Below are 13519 nucleotides of genomic sequence, written 5' to 3'. Positions count from 1 at the left end.
TGCCCTTAAAACAAATAGACGCACTTCATTAACCTGCCCCCAAAATATCACATGTAGTAGTATTCAAATTGTGTGCCCCAACAGTACATTATCATCCACAATTGTATTGTAAACAGTTATAAACTACCCGAGTTCCATCCCAAACAGATTCAATAATTCAGATTGGAACTACAATACAAAAAGACTGCTACCAGCAGAAACGAAAAACAAGATCAACTACAATATCAAAATATTTCACTGTTACTCTCAATTACATAGCTGCAACTTGTGAATTCTGCACCTTAACATTAGCTTGTGAGCCTTTTTTAAACTTGATTTCCTCGTGGTTGTACTGGCAGTTCTCCTTCTCTTGGCTGGCTTGTCATCTCCAATTTGTGGATCTTCATTCTCACTAAGGAGTTTGGGCTTGGAATAAAACCTCAAATTGGCAGCCATGTCACTGATAACACGCCTGCATCCAACAAGTCTTAAACTAACTGAAACTAGCTTGGCTAGCTAGCAATCTCATTTGTCAATTTTATTAGGCGTTACAGTAGCTATCCATTGAAACCCAATATAGCACCCCAAATATTTCGTTGCCAGAGTACAAACACTTCATCTGTATGCTCCCCTATGCTCTATTGATTATGTAATGAATTAATGATGGACCACGCAATTTCTTCAGGTATGTAATGACAAATGTGCTCATTATATTCCAAATATCACCTAAATTCATTGTTGAGTCAACTGCCAATTTTACCTAGTATAACAATACAGTGCATTTTTTAAACTAGCTGCAACTTCTCTAAAATAACTAAAACTTGAATGACACACAGACTAGCTAAGGAATCGAATATCACATATCTCTGAAACTAAAAGAGAACCAGATTTCTTCATTATCCTTATTTGAGTATTCGTTCATTAGGTGTCTCTGACCTGACTGTTGTCGGTTACTCGGTTACAAGATATGTACATTAAGTATCTCACTCACATTTGCATTTTTCAGACCCAATTACTAAATTGCAAGCAGATAAATTTGTGCATTCTCAACTAATTAATTAACTATACAGGCTACAGAGTACAGAGTACAACTTCAAATCCTTGACCATGATTTCTACAACCCAACTAATTTCGAAGTCTGTCACAAGATGTAACACTCGATCTAGGTGCTCTTACCCAATCCTTCACCATGATTTTTACTACCCAACTAGCTCGCAGAAACACAAGATAAACAAACTAAACAGTGCCTGCAGATGAAACTCGTCGCATCCAAACATATATACACCAAATTTATGAGAAAATTACAGTGCAAACGCACATTCTCAGTTATACAAGACAACTTCAAATCGAACAATTCAAACAATACAATCGCAAAAGACAGAGACGAACATACCCGATTTAGCAGATTCGTCGGGGATGACTGTTGCTCGGGGATGGGAGAGGAAGGACTGCGGATTCATGAGCCTCGAGATAACCGGTCTCTCCTGCGTGGCGGCGGCCCCATCGACGTAATCACTCGGTCGGCTTAGGCGAAGAGAAGAGAGGAGCCGGTGAGAACTTTGGTCGAACAGCCTACGGGCATGTTCGTACCAGTCCCGCCTGGACCGTGCAACGCGTCGTTTCGGGCACCGGTTAAGGTCGAAGAAGGGAGAGCCTGCTCGCGCGCCCCCGCAGCTTCACCCATCGCGTGACTGCTGCACCAGATCAAGGGAAGTCGAGACTGGATTGGCCATTTTGTGGAGGGTTTCGTGGAGGATTAACTAGCTTTGATACATGGGCGAGCGGCGGAGACTGGCGAGCGTGGCGGCAGCGTTGCGTGGCGGCGAGCGAGGCGGCGACGGCGCATGACGACGAACGGATGAGATGGGAGAGCGAGGCAACAACATCGCATGGCGGCGAGCGGAGGAGATGGCCGAGATCCTCGGCGCTGGACGGGAGCGGCGGCGGCGCGTGGCGGCGAGGGGAGGAGATGGGCGAGCTCCTCGGCGAGTGAGGCGGCAGCGGCGGCGGCGCGTGGTGGCGAGTTGTGCGGTGCGTGGTGTCGTGATTCCAGCACGTACTGGTCCGTTAAATGAGGTACTGCGTTAATAGAGGTGGAAGGACCGGGATGCTTAGTTAAAACCTTGTAGGGGCTTTTCGTAAAGAAATAAAAAAAATCGGGGCACTTACCCTTCAAAGTGCCCTTAATTCTTTCAGTTTTTAATGCATTTTCTTAAAGTGCCCCGAATCACTGATAATTTGAGGCGACCTGCTAAACTCATATTTTAGGGCATTCTACAATTATGCCTCTACGAAATGCCCTTAAACAACGACCGTGGCCTAGTGGGTGTGGCGATCCATCCACCCTTGCGTGACATTGTAGGACTTGTGGCAGATAGCGCACACACGCAGCGCGATCTCATCAACCCCGTCAGGTCCTCCCCTCCCCCACCACCGCCGCCCCCGCCGCCGCCACCACCACCACCAGGCTCGCCTCCTCCAGCCATTCGCCTCCTGCTAGATCCGAATTCTGATACACCCGAGCGCGAGAGGGACGGCGCTCGCTAGCGATGGGAAAATGACTAGACGGCGCTCGCTCTCGCTCGCTCGGGATTGAGGGTTGCTCTAGCGGGCCTTGGGCCATTTGCTTTTCATTTTTGGAGAAGCTTTCTCTCAAAAAGTCGGGCCCTGTTAGCACGTGTTGGATCACGTAATACTAACTCCCAGTTGGTGCTAGTATAAGAAAAGGCTTTTCTCTTTTGTTTGACCAAAAAAAAGCCTTTTCTATTAATTTGTGCTAGCAGTATTGTTTGATAAATGGATTGCGTCGTACGTGTACAGTCGTATGCCGGTGATCAACCAGCGTACGGTCGGCCCGCATCTATTCGCCGCGTCTTTAACGGGGATTCGTATCAGTAAGTATGGACATTTGCACTCGATGTTCCGATCTGATGGTTTCCCCTGCTGCGGCGGCTTCGAGTAGGAAACTGACAACTGGGGCTGGTTTCTTTTCTGGCCCGCATGTCTCGTATATTGACTATTGTTCCGGGAGTGAACGTGTTTGTGTGCAAAGGACTGCGGAGGAAAACGGCTCGTCGAAGAGTGGGCGCGGGGCTCACTTTAGTCTCTCAACTCAGAATTTGCATCTTTTAATCTCTAAACTTGGCTTAAGCGCTCACTAAACTGATCGCGCATGAATTCAATGCCACGGAGAGAGCGCGGGAGGTTTCCCGCCTAGTGTTTGTTTTGCGCATAACCCCCAGAAACTATGTGGAGTTCCATCTTTGTGTTTCTTCCTTTTGCAAATTGCACCCCTAACTGAAACATATAAAGATAGCAAATTCCAATTGTATTGTACCTAAAGATAACAGACAAAAAAGAACAACACTAAGTACCTATGTCCTGTATTCACCATGTTTGTCATCTCAATTGTATGAGAATCTTGCCATATAAACGGAAGTCCATCCCCAAGTATTTTCCCAGGCAAACACCAATACATTTTTACTCTACCAGCAGCCTCGTGCCCAATCTCTGTAACCAAACTTTCAATCCAGACAAGAGACCATGTCTCTGCTTCACAGTAATCAAACCAAACACTCTTGTCACCTACATATGCTTGATTAACCTCACTGCCTATGAAAAAACTACCATGCCAGATCTCAACGATGTCTTCACCTACAGAAACATTCAAAATTGAACTACTTTAAGCAACACTCAAAACCCCAATTTCGCTCACAAAACCCTAACCCACAAAATCGAGTCTCCATCAACAATCTACCTCATGGACCGGCTGGATTGCATAGAAATAAGGCTAAATTGTTCCACATCGCATGCGCACAGAGAGAGAAAGATGCACTCACCATAGAGGGGCGACGAGTAGCCGTGTTGGAGCCATTGCAGGGGCTCCACACCGTCTAGCGGCGTCGCGATGTGGGTCCAGAGGTGATTCTTAGCGCCAAAATCGCTCTCCGGCGCAACCGATCGCCGACAACCAAGCCGACGACCTTGACGTCGCCTCCCTTTACTCCCTTTTTCTTTTCTTCTCCGCGTCGGGGTCTTTTAGGTGAGGGATGGGAGGGGAAAATGGAAAAACACGACCTAGACATTAAGAAAAGAAAGGAGGGGGTTACTGCAAAATAGTCGCCCAGACGGGCGCCTCCGTGTCCACGCTGGCGGGATTGACCGTCCGATGTGGCGTTGAATTCACACGCAATCAGTTCGGTGAGCGCTTAAGCCAAGTTTAGGGATTAAAATATGCAAATCCTGAGTTGAGGGACTAAAACGAGCCGCGTGCCCAAGTACAGGGACTGTTAGTGCATTTTCCTCCTCGTCAAATTACGCTTTGCATAGGGACTTGTCATGTCACTGCAAACAGTGAGTCTGACGTGTTGAAACCAGACTAATTTTGGGGTAAAGTATGTCACATTTGTAAATGAGAAATTTATCACCGTTATTTTGTGGCTTTTGCTGAAACATATCACCGGATTCTGACTTTATCTAGCACCATCACAATTTTTTTTTGATCATTTGCCATGACACATTGAACGTATCAAAGCGAAAAGTTAACTTTTTTCCTTGCGATGACTTTTTTTTCCTTGCTTCGGATGGTCGTTTTAAACAGTTTTTTTTCTCTAATGGAAATTTGGCACTGGAAGTCAATATGAAGGTGTCAATCTTGGACATTTATTTCATTACAAAATTGGTGAACACTTTGCCTCAATTCGAACCATAACAGTCCACAAAATCATGAATTTGAAATGCCGGATTCGACTCGCCTCTCTTTCTCTTCTGTTGCTCTTGCTCCTGTAGCGTTGCTTGGCCCAGTGCCGATAGTTTCGCCTTCCTTTCTCCTCCGCCCCTGTGCATGCCGATAGTCTGGAGGGAGTATATAAATTACGCACGTCATCTTGTCTGCACAAATGGAGTGTTTTGTGGGTAAACATAAAAGAAGACCATGGTCTTATTAATTCTGCACTCGGCATCGACCAATGTAACTATACATGCATGCAACCAGTAAGCACAGGGCACGTCGGCCAGACACATCCACGGTAACGTAGAACGAGGAAGTTACGGGATACAACCACGGCAGACAGCATCAGCAAAGTGAGGCCTTGCCAGAGAGATGGAGCAGCGCGCATTTGTGATGGGCAGCGCGGAGCTTCTTGTACTTGTGCACAAAGGTAGGAAGCCAGGTCCATGTCCTTCTCCAGGAACTTCTGGTGCAGCTCCTCAGACTCCTCGTCCAGCTTCACCATTGGACCTGACCAACAGCAAAAGGCACCAAGGCAAAGTGTGAGCATGTCAGCGATCGGTTTGTGTGAGAAATAGCAAGACTTCAGGTGCTGCCTTCCAAGGAACCATACACAACACGGGGAACTTGGAGGTGCAGTTGTTCAAAGCACTCACTTTGCGGCTTGTCAACGAGTGCGGCAGGAGAGTAGGACTTCATTATCTCGTCCTTTTTTGTCTTTCCAAGTCGGCCAGCCTGTCCTCAGCATCAGCCAGTTCTGTAGTTCTGATTATAGTGCACTGCACAAATCACAGATACAGCTACAGTTTCAGAGAAAATATGAAGTGCAGAAAACATTATAAGAAACCTGGGCAAATAATCCACACGGTACGAATTTTGCCTAGGTTTTCTTATGGTTTTGGTTGAAATGAAATTTATTATTTTTAATGACCGAATTAAATAAAGAATAGCATGACTAGTTGCCGAGAACTTGAGATGGAGGTGAATGGTACTGATTACTGAACCTGATTCCTCAGCTCTGAGATTCGTTGCTCCTTTTCCAAATTTTCACCTTTAAATTGACCATAAACAATAATAGTCCATTAAGAGAAAACCTAATTGCTCGAAAGTGCTTATGCACTTTTTGTGCTCGTCGCACACGCACAGTTCAAGTGCTCGTCGCGCGCGCACAGTTCCGCGTCTCTCGTTTTCTCCTGCCGACGTGCAGCCGTCCGATGGATTTAGGACAAAGTCCATCTGGTCCACCCTCCACGACGCCCCGAGGTGGCCCCACCCGTCCCTGTGTTTGATAGCTATCCCCTCCTTTTCACCTTCTCATTTCTCCAGAAATCTCTCCGCCTCCGTCATTTTCTCTTCTCTCCGGCGATTTTTCTGTGCGGTGTGGTTCTCGGCGGGGCGGGTTGATGGAGAACGGAGAATAGGGGCATGAGTGGGCAGGGAGCGTGGTCGACGAGGAGCCCCAACTCGCTGTCTATTTCTCGCCGCGCCGTCGAACACCCCCACGGCTAGCCGCAGCCCACAGGTTTTGTTGGTGGTGGGCGAGGCCGGGGGCATCTGCACGTCGGGGGGCGCGTAGATCCAGTGTTCGCGGTCAAGGATCCGCTAGTGATTCGAGCGCGGCCTTCGCATCCACGACGCCTGGGCGGAACGAGCTCGACGAGCGCATCTAGCTCATCGATTTGACCCTGCTTTCGGTTAGTTCTCTCGTCCTTCTACTCCCACCTCCCAACGCGCATCTACGCTTGAGTTGTTGAATTCGCAGCATTAGTGGGGTTGTGTTAGTGATGCCGTCGATTTTGCAGTTCGCCATCGTTCCGGCTGCGTTTTTGCCCGGCCCCGTGCTACTGCATGTGTTTGTGTTTGAGTTTTCACTGACCCCCTGTGTGTTTGCCCGATTGATTAGTCCTGGGTTTAGATGTGGAGGCCCACCGCTATGTATCTGCTGTACTAGTCATATATGTTGTATGTTGGTAAGCAATTTTTAGTCCCATGGTTTTTAGCTGCATTCAGGGGGTGCTTAAGCAATTGTACCTGTATGTTCTGCTTGCAACTTACTGCGTCAAGTGTAGGATTAGGATATGCTTTCTCTGGTTATTTTGTTAGGCATTTTTTTTTTGCTATATATTAGGACCAGTGTGTTTAGTTCATGGCGGGGGGGAGGGGGGTTGACTGATGAATGATTTTAGTGATTTTATAAGTTGCTTTTCTGCTAAGGACTAGTGTTCTTCAATTTTCGATAGGTTCCATGATTACAGAGCTCCTAACAAGTTGCTTTTATTCTGGGGACTAGTGTTCTCCAATTTTCGATAGGTTCAATGTTTACAGAGCTCCTAACAAGTTGCTTTTCGTGGGTGTCAGGCTGGTATTGCCATGATAGTTGACTTGCTGTAATATTTTGGATTAAGGGCAGCATCGGATAAGCGGCGTGGTCATAGGCAGTGCAGGGAGGGGCGGCATCAGCGTCAACGTGTTGTTTTGCCCGAGTTTTGCTGGTTGATTTCGCCACCGCGCGAGTTTTACCAGCAAGGCCATAGGGCACGGGACCTCCTGCATGTCGCAGGGGGAGGTCGTGAGGGCTATGCTAAGGTGACTGCATCGTTGAATCCGGCTCTGCTGACCGTGAGGAACTCGGCGGGGCACATCAACCACGGGGTCAGGGCATCGAGCCATCTGTTTTTGCGAGCTTTTCCCCATGGTTAGATCTCCTATTTCCCCTATTTTTTGCCCCTGATTTCCTCTGCAAAACATTAGCCCCCAATTCAAGCACGTCGTGTTCTAGGCTTTGGTGGTGCTGCAGCAGATGTTTCCATGGGCTGATAGCTATGTGATTCGTAAGTTTGTCATGTTGTTCGAAACAAGCTCAGTAATGCTTATCTGGTGGGGCTTGTTGATCTCGTACAGGGGGTAATTTCACTATATTAGCATGTGTTAAATTTCTCATTAAATTGGCCTGAAGGGCCATGCTTCTGTACCTAAAATCCCGTGTTGCATTGTGTAGTAGGATTTTGCTTTCAGTGTTCACATTTTACTGATTAGGAGTTGTGTTTTACCCTCTAATATGCATCGATCAGACAAATCATCGTGTAGGATGTGCTTTTACCTTACAACCGAAACTACCCCCCTTTGGTATTATTTGCTCATTATAGAGTGACTATGCTGCAGCTATAAATAACTCAGGCAAATAGAAGCCTCTGGCCATCATCGAAGCTAGTGTTCTGGCCAAGACAAGTCTCTTGTTCTCTTCCTCTACTTCTCTTAAGTAGAAACACTGCTGGAGCCAGGAGGCAGAAAACTAGTACTGGTAGTGGAGGCAAGAGAAACCAGAAAATTGATTGAGTCAGTGCTCACCCGGGAACAGGGTATAGAAGCATAGCTAATCTGCAGGGTCTGAAGCAGTTCTAGGTGAAGACTACTTCTTGAAATAAATCACCTGAGGCAAGGTGCGCATAGGTAGACCAGACTATTTTTCTTGGCTAAACTTGACTATTCAGTTGCTAGCAATTTTACTACTAGAACTTTCTTTCATCTACACATTTACATTAGTTTGTTCCCTACATTTTTCATAGTTTTGATTAATTTTTACCCTACTTGCTTTTTTTTAGTATTATGAAGGGGGGGGGGGGGGACTGATAGATTCAAACTGTTCAGTGTTTTGGCCCTTTTGCCTAAGACAAAGTATTGGGGGACAAAACAATCACCTCCAACATGTGTGTTTCTGTAGCAAAGAAGTCTATGGAATTTTATTTTTTAAAACAACTTATGCATGAAGTAGTGCTTGTATTTTTCTGTAAGTTTCAGGCTACTCTTTTTGTTTTGTAGTCGACGGTTCATAGTTGCTTTTGGTTTGCTTATAGCTGACAGTTTAGATTACCCATAATATATGTTATTTTTTCCATTAAATGTGTAACACCTGTCCTTGCTGTGAAAAATATGGCTACTAGAAGCATCTCCATTTTTTTGCCTACCCCAGATTCCAACTCTGGCATGCAGCATTTTTTAAAATATGTAGCAATTGGGGCATTTAGGGGGTGATTTTAGGGGTGATTAACTTTTGATTTCCTATGATTTAGGGTTTGTCAACTACAATAGAAGGGAGGGGTGCTGAAGAAATTGCACAGGTGGGCTGCATGAAGGCGATTTTGGTTGTTGAATCTAGGCACAGCGGGGCGCATAGACCAGGGCGGGGGCATTGAGGACGATGAACAAGTTAAGCACGGAGGGACGCATCTACTGTTCTGTCAGGTTATCAAGGTTATATCCTCTCAAATCCTTCCCACAATTGCCCCAATCTAAGCAAATTTTCACGCAATTTTCTATGAGTTTTCTCCCTAGCAGTAAGACCTAATCAGCTTAATTTTGAGTTCGGTAGGTGCATCCTAGCATAATTACAGCGCTGGTAGGTACTAAGCTGCTACAACAAACTTTCTCGGACCGAAAGTCGCTTCCCTAGCTTAATTTGACTTTAGTAGCTGCATCCCTAAGAAAGCATAATTTGCGTTTATGTGACACTAAGTTGCATTTACATCACCCAACTTTTGTGGTGTAAAAGTTGCTTCTCAGCTTAAATTTTGACTTAGAAGTTGTATTCCTAAGAGGTATAATTTCAGTTTATGTTGTCACTAAGTTGCTTTTTTATTTCACCAAACTTTTATTGAATAAAATTTGCTTCTAAGCTTAAATTTTGACTTGGGAGTTGCATTCCTAAGAAGCATAATTTCTGTTTATAACACTAAGCTGTATTTACTTGACCAAACTTTTCTGGAGTAAAAGTTGCTTCTCAGCTTAAATATTGACTTAGGAGTCGCATTCATAAGAAGCATAATTTCAGTTTATAGGTGACACTAAGTTTCTTTTTACTTCACCAAACTTTTCTGGAATAAAAGACGCTTCCATAGCTGAAATGTTGACTTAGAAGTTGCATATCCTAAGAAGCATAATTTCTATAGTTGACACTAAGTTGTTTTTTCATCGCCCTTTTCTGGAGTAAAAGTTGCATCCTAGCTTAAGTTTTGAATTACAAGTTGCATTCCTAAGGAGCATAATTTGTCTGTTTAATCGTTTCTCTTCTCCTTTTTTTTGGAGCTGCCTTTAAGTAAAGCATGTTGTTCGGGTTCTATTTCCTCAGGAAGCATGCTTTTTTTAGACATGGAAGTGCCAAAGTGAAAGTAAGTAACATTAAAGCAACAAACCAGAAGGTTTGACTGCGACAAGATCAAATGTTGATATTAGGGAACAAAAGAATTATGTGTGTTTAGTGGGTCTTTTCTCGCAAAGAACAAAGCAACAGTGGGGATAAAACATTCACCTGAGTAATCATATGGCTAGAGCGTGCATGTGTTTTCTCTTTTTTGTTTTTGGGCAACATACTTGTAGAATCGGTAACGCTAAACACACCTAAGTGCTTTTTATGCTTTTCTTTTATGTGTTTTTTGTATAGTGCACCTTTTGCAATATAGTGCACCTAATTGTATTTTTTTTTTCTTTTCTGTGTTTTATGTAGCTATCAGGTGTCCAACACAGGGCTATAGCAGCGTGCTACTTTTTGCACCTTCTCTTGCCACAATTTTCTCTCTGGCAACCATGACTACCAGGAGGATCTACTGGGTGTTTCTCATTTTTTATTGTTAGATAAGCAATTTTTGTGGGGGCATGGATCTCTGTTAATGTGATTTCTACCGGTTTTGGAAGGCAAAATGTACCCAAAAGCAACTTTGATTAGGTTTTATGTACTGTACCTTCTTTTGATTTCTACAAAGCCCCAGGCAACTTTGATCAGCAAAAGTGATCACTAGAGAAGTGCTATGCTCAAATACCATTATAACTGGGTGGTTTGAGGACCTTTTGATTGCTCGCACAATCCCTTAAGCAACCTTTATTGCTACGAAGTAGGGAATCATGACGTCCAGAAGGTCAGTTGGGGACGATGGAGAAGAAGATGGGATCGTGGAGGGGATAAAGAAAGAAAAAGCAAGCAGAGTTGCTTCATTTTGCTTGGATAAAGGGCAAGGTTTTTTTGGAAAGGAGACAAGAGACTTAACCAGGTTCTCACTAGCCAAACTTACGATAGTTAAACTCAAAGCAAAACTTGGAACCTGTTTGTCAATTCTTATGAATTTTTTTCTGCAAAACAGACAACTAATAGTCTCTAACATGTATTCTAGAATTACATTATACCTTTCAAACTCATCTTTCTTTGCTCTTTTTTGTGTGCAGGTTACAAATGATATATTCACAAAAGAAGATGGAAAATTATTGGTCAAGCATGGAGATCTTCCTGAAGAGTGTATACGTGTAGTAGAAACTAGAGGTTGTCCTCGTGCAGTTGACTTTAGCATGGATCTGGGTCCTCTGGAGGAACCATCTAACCTGTACGAAGCAGATTTGCTACTCTTTGAAACTGGAGGAGGCATTGTCCTTGTTGAAACCCGCATTAGAAGGTTTATTAAACTGCCCTACTGTACTGTCCGTGTTGATGCATTTTGAAGAAAAGAGTTGCCACAGCAACCTGTACAAAGCTGATTTAAAAGTGTAGAAAATGTTTTGTGGGCTTTGCCTAATAATTGTTTTTGCTTTTGGCCTTCCTTTTTTGCTTGCATGAAGGGGCAACTTTTGTTCCCCCACTTTCTACAGCCTGGCGACACAAGAGTTGGCGGGAGGAGACCGCACGGCCGCACGATGTACTAGGCTGGAAGCACGCCTTGAAATCAAGGAGGCGGCGGGGGATAATGTATTCCATTTTAGAAAAGGACAGAAGAGACTTACCATATACCGGTGTGCACCGTGAGGGGCCTAATAGTGCACGATCACCCCCTAGTATTGTCCAAGAGAAAATCACAAGCTCTTTATATCCTTTTTCTTACTTTACCCAGCACATCATTTGAAAACACCAAGAAGTGATCTATCGGAATAGATTGGGTAACTCACGTGCAAACTCCAGTGTCTCCTTTCTAAGCTCACTGCATAACTGAAAATAAAGCGCCACAAATGAGCAAAATTGACAAAAGCACTCCTAATAATTTTCGCTATGAAACATTCTTACTTTCTGTGAGTATGTGTGTAAAGTTGACATGCTTGACGGTGTGACGATCTTGCGTTCTGAGAACGTCAAGGATGAGGCGATGAGCTAGTCCTTGATGGCAAATGACATTGAGCTTGTCTCTCGATCTGCTACTCTGATTGACCAGGTGAGAATCGTTGCATCACTGTCGTTTGTACTACCTTAAAATGCACAACATAAACTGTCTAGCCTTTGAATTGTGAACCTCCTTTTGTTCTGTATGAGTTGTTAAAATGCGCAGCATGAACTGTCAGTTGTTGTATTGTTTGATTACCTCGCATCATGATTCATTTGGTTTCCTTTTCTACTTGGAACAGAAATGTCATGTGAAGAAGGATACCAGGAAGTTCTTGGAAGGTATCTACGTGAGTGATAAGGGCGCCATCAAGGAAGAGTAGTGAACTGTATTTCCTTTGTAGCTGGTAGCAAAAGCTGTATTAGAGAGTCAAACCAGCATTATCTGCTGTCTTTTTTGTTGATCACAAGTTGACAGTTGAGTTTTGTACTGGATTATGATGTTATGTAACTGGATCATGAGGTGCTCCTTTGCTATACTGTGTTGTGAGAACCAGTCTATGTTCATGTTCCTGTTGAGATCCTTTATCCAGTCATCATAAATCTTTTCTGCCAAGATATCTTTGCTTGGTTGAAATATATGCTTGGTTCGGGCTCAAGCTTGCCATGCGAAATGGCTAGCTAAATTTTTGGCGAAGTTTTTGGTCGCTTCTTAGTTGTCTAATGTTGGTGAGGAAAGAAATTAACATCCAAACATGTGCCTGGGCGATCTCTCGTTCGTTGTAATTTGTTTTTTTCTAAGCAATTTGATGTGAAGGCAACAGCGCAACCGAAAATGAAAATTAATGTACTTTGCTGACCCAAATAAAGAAGGCATGTGGCAAAGAGGTGAGGCTGCTGCTGCAGTAGAAATGCTGTCAAACTTCGTTAAGATGAATAAGCAAGAGCGCTCATATACCGTTTTCAGCATAGCTAGTTTTACTCATAAAACAGGGTCATCCTATTCTCTTAAACAGGGTCTAAAACACAAGTTCAACTGGAAATAACCAAACAATTAAAAAACCCAGATCATGAAGTTGTATATGCAAAGTCTAATGTGAAATTGCATTGCCTGCACGCTGTCCATGACGCCAAGCAGCCAAGGCACAATATATTTCTGATACAATCTTCCGATAATAAGATGACAAAATTAACTAACATTGCAGCAAATGGTACCGTTCAGTTTCAGAATCTATAACATCAGATGGGAGGACGCGTCCCCGGCGGCGTTTGCAGAAAACGAACTCAAAAACAGAACATGATGACGACACCAATATCCGTTAAGACTGGAGGACGCGTCCTCGGCGCGGCGGGATCACAAGCAAGAAAAGGAAACTCGAGGATTCTACGGACCCCATACCCTGTCTACTCCATCAAGGCTTCGATGTCAACCTGGACCATGGCAAGGTGTGTCCCGAGCAGTGCCAGAAGAGCCACCTAAGGAAATTGCGAGAACAGCAAGCATATTAGAAAAAAAAAAACACTAAAAAAGCAACTTGATTTTGATGCAACGATGCATGGGAAGGGAGAAAAAGACCCAAATCTAGATACCTCCGGATCAGCAATCTCCATGTGTCCGAAGTCCAAGTCAGCTCTCTTGCACGGCAGAGGACGGTCGGTGGTGGAAGAGACGACGCTGCGAAGGACGTCTAGCTCGGTGTAGAGCGAGTTGGCGAAACCCCACAGCGCGCACTTGGCCC

At 44.3% G+C, this 13519-nt stretch overlaps 1 long non-coding RNA gene and 1 pseudogene across 1 annotated transcript; both read right to left on the bottom strand.

Moving 5' to 3' along the window:
• LOC106866847 lies at positions 1-2003 on the bottom strand. Its single transcript, XR_001407867.2, has 2 exons — positions 1373-2003; positions 1-451 (listed from the first exon to the last, which is right to left on the bottom strand). It is a non-coding gene; the product is annotated as an uncharacterized LOC106866847 (long non-coding RNA).
• Positions 2004-5053: 3050 nt separating this feature from the next.
• Positions 5054-13391, bottom strand: LOC112269806 (annotated as a pseudogene).
• Between the last annotated feature and the right edge of the window lie 128 nt (positions 13392-13519).

Source organism: Brachypodium distachyon, chromosome 1 (genome assembly GCF_000005505.3).
Source record: "Brachypodium distachyon strain Bd21 chromosome 1, Brachypodium_distachyon_v3.0, whole genome shotgun sequence".
Lineage (NCBI taxonomy): Eukaryota > Viridiplantae > Streptophyta > Magnoliopsida > Poales > Poaceae > Brachypodium > Brachypodium distachyon.
The sequence above is the reverse complement of the archived record's forward strand: the minus strand, read 5'-3'. Positions and strand labels throughout refer to the sequence as shown.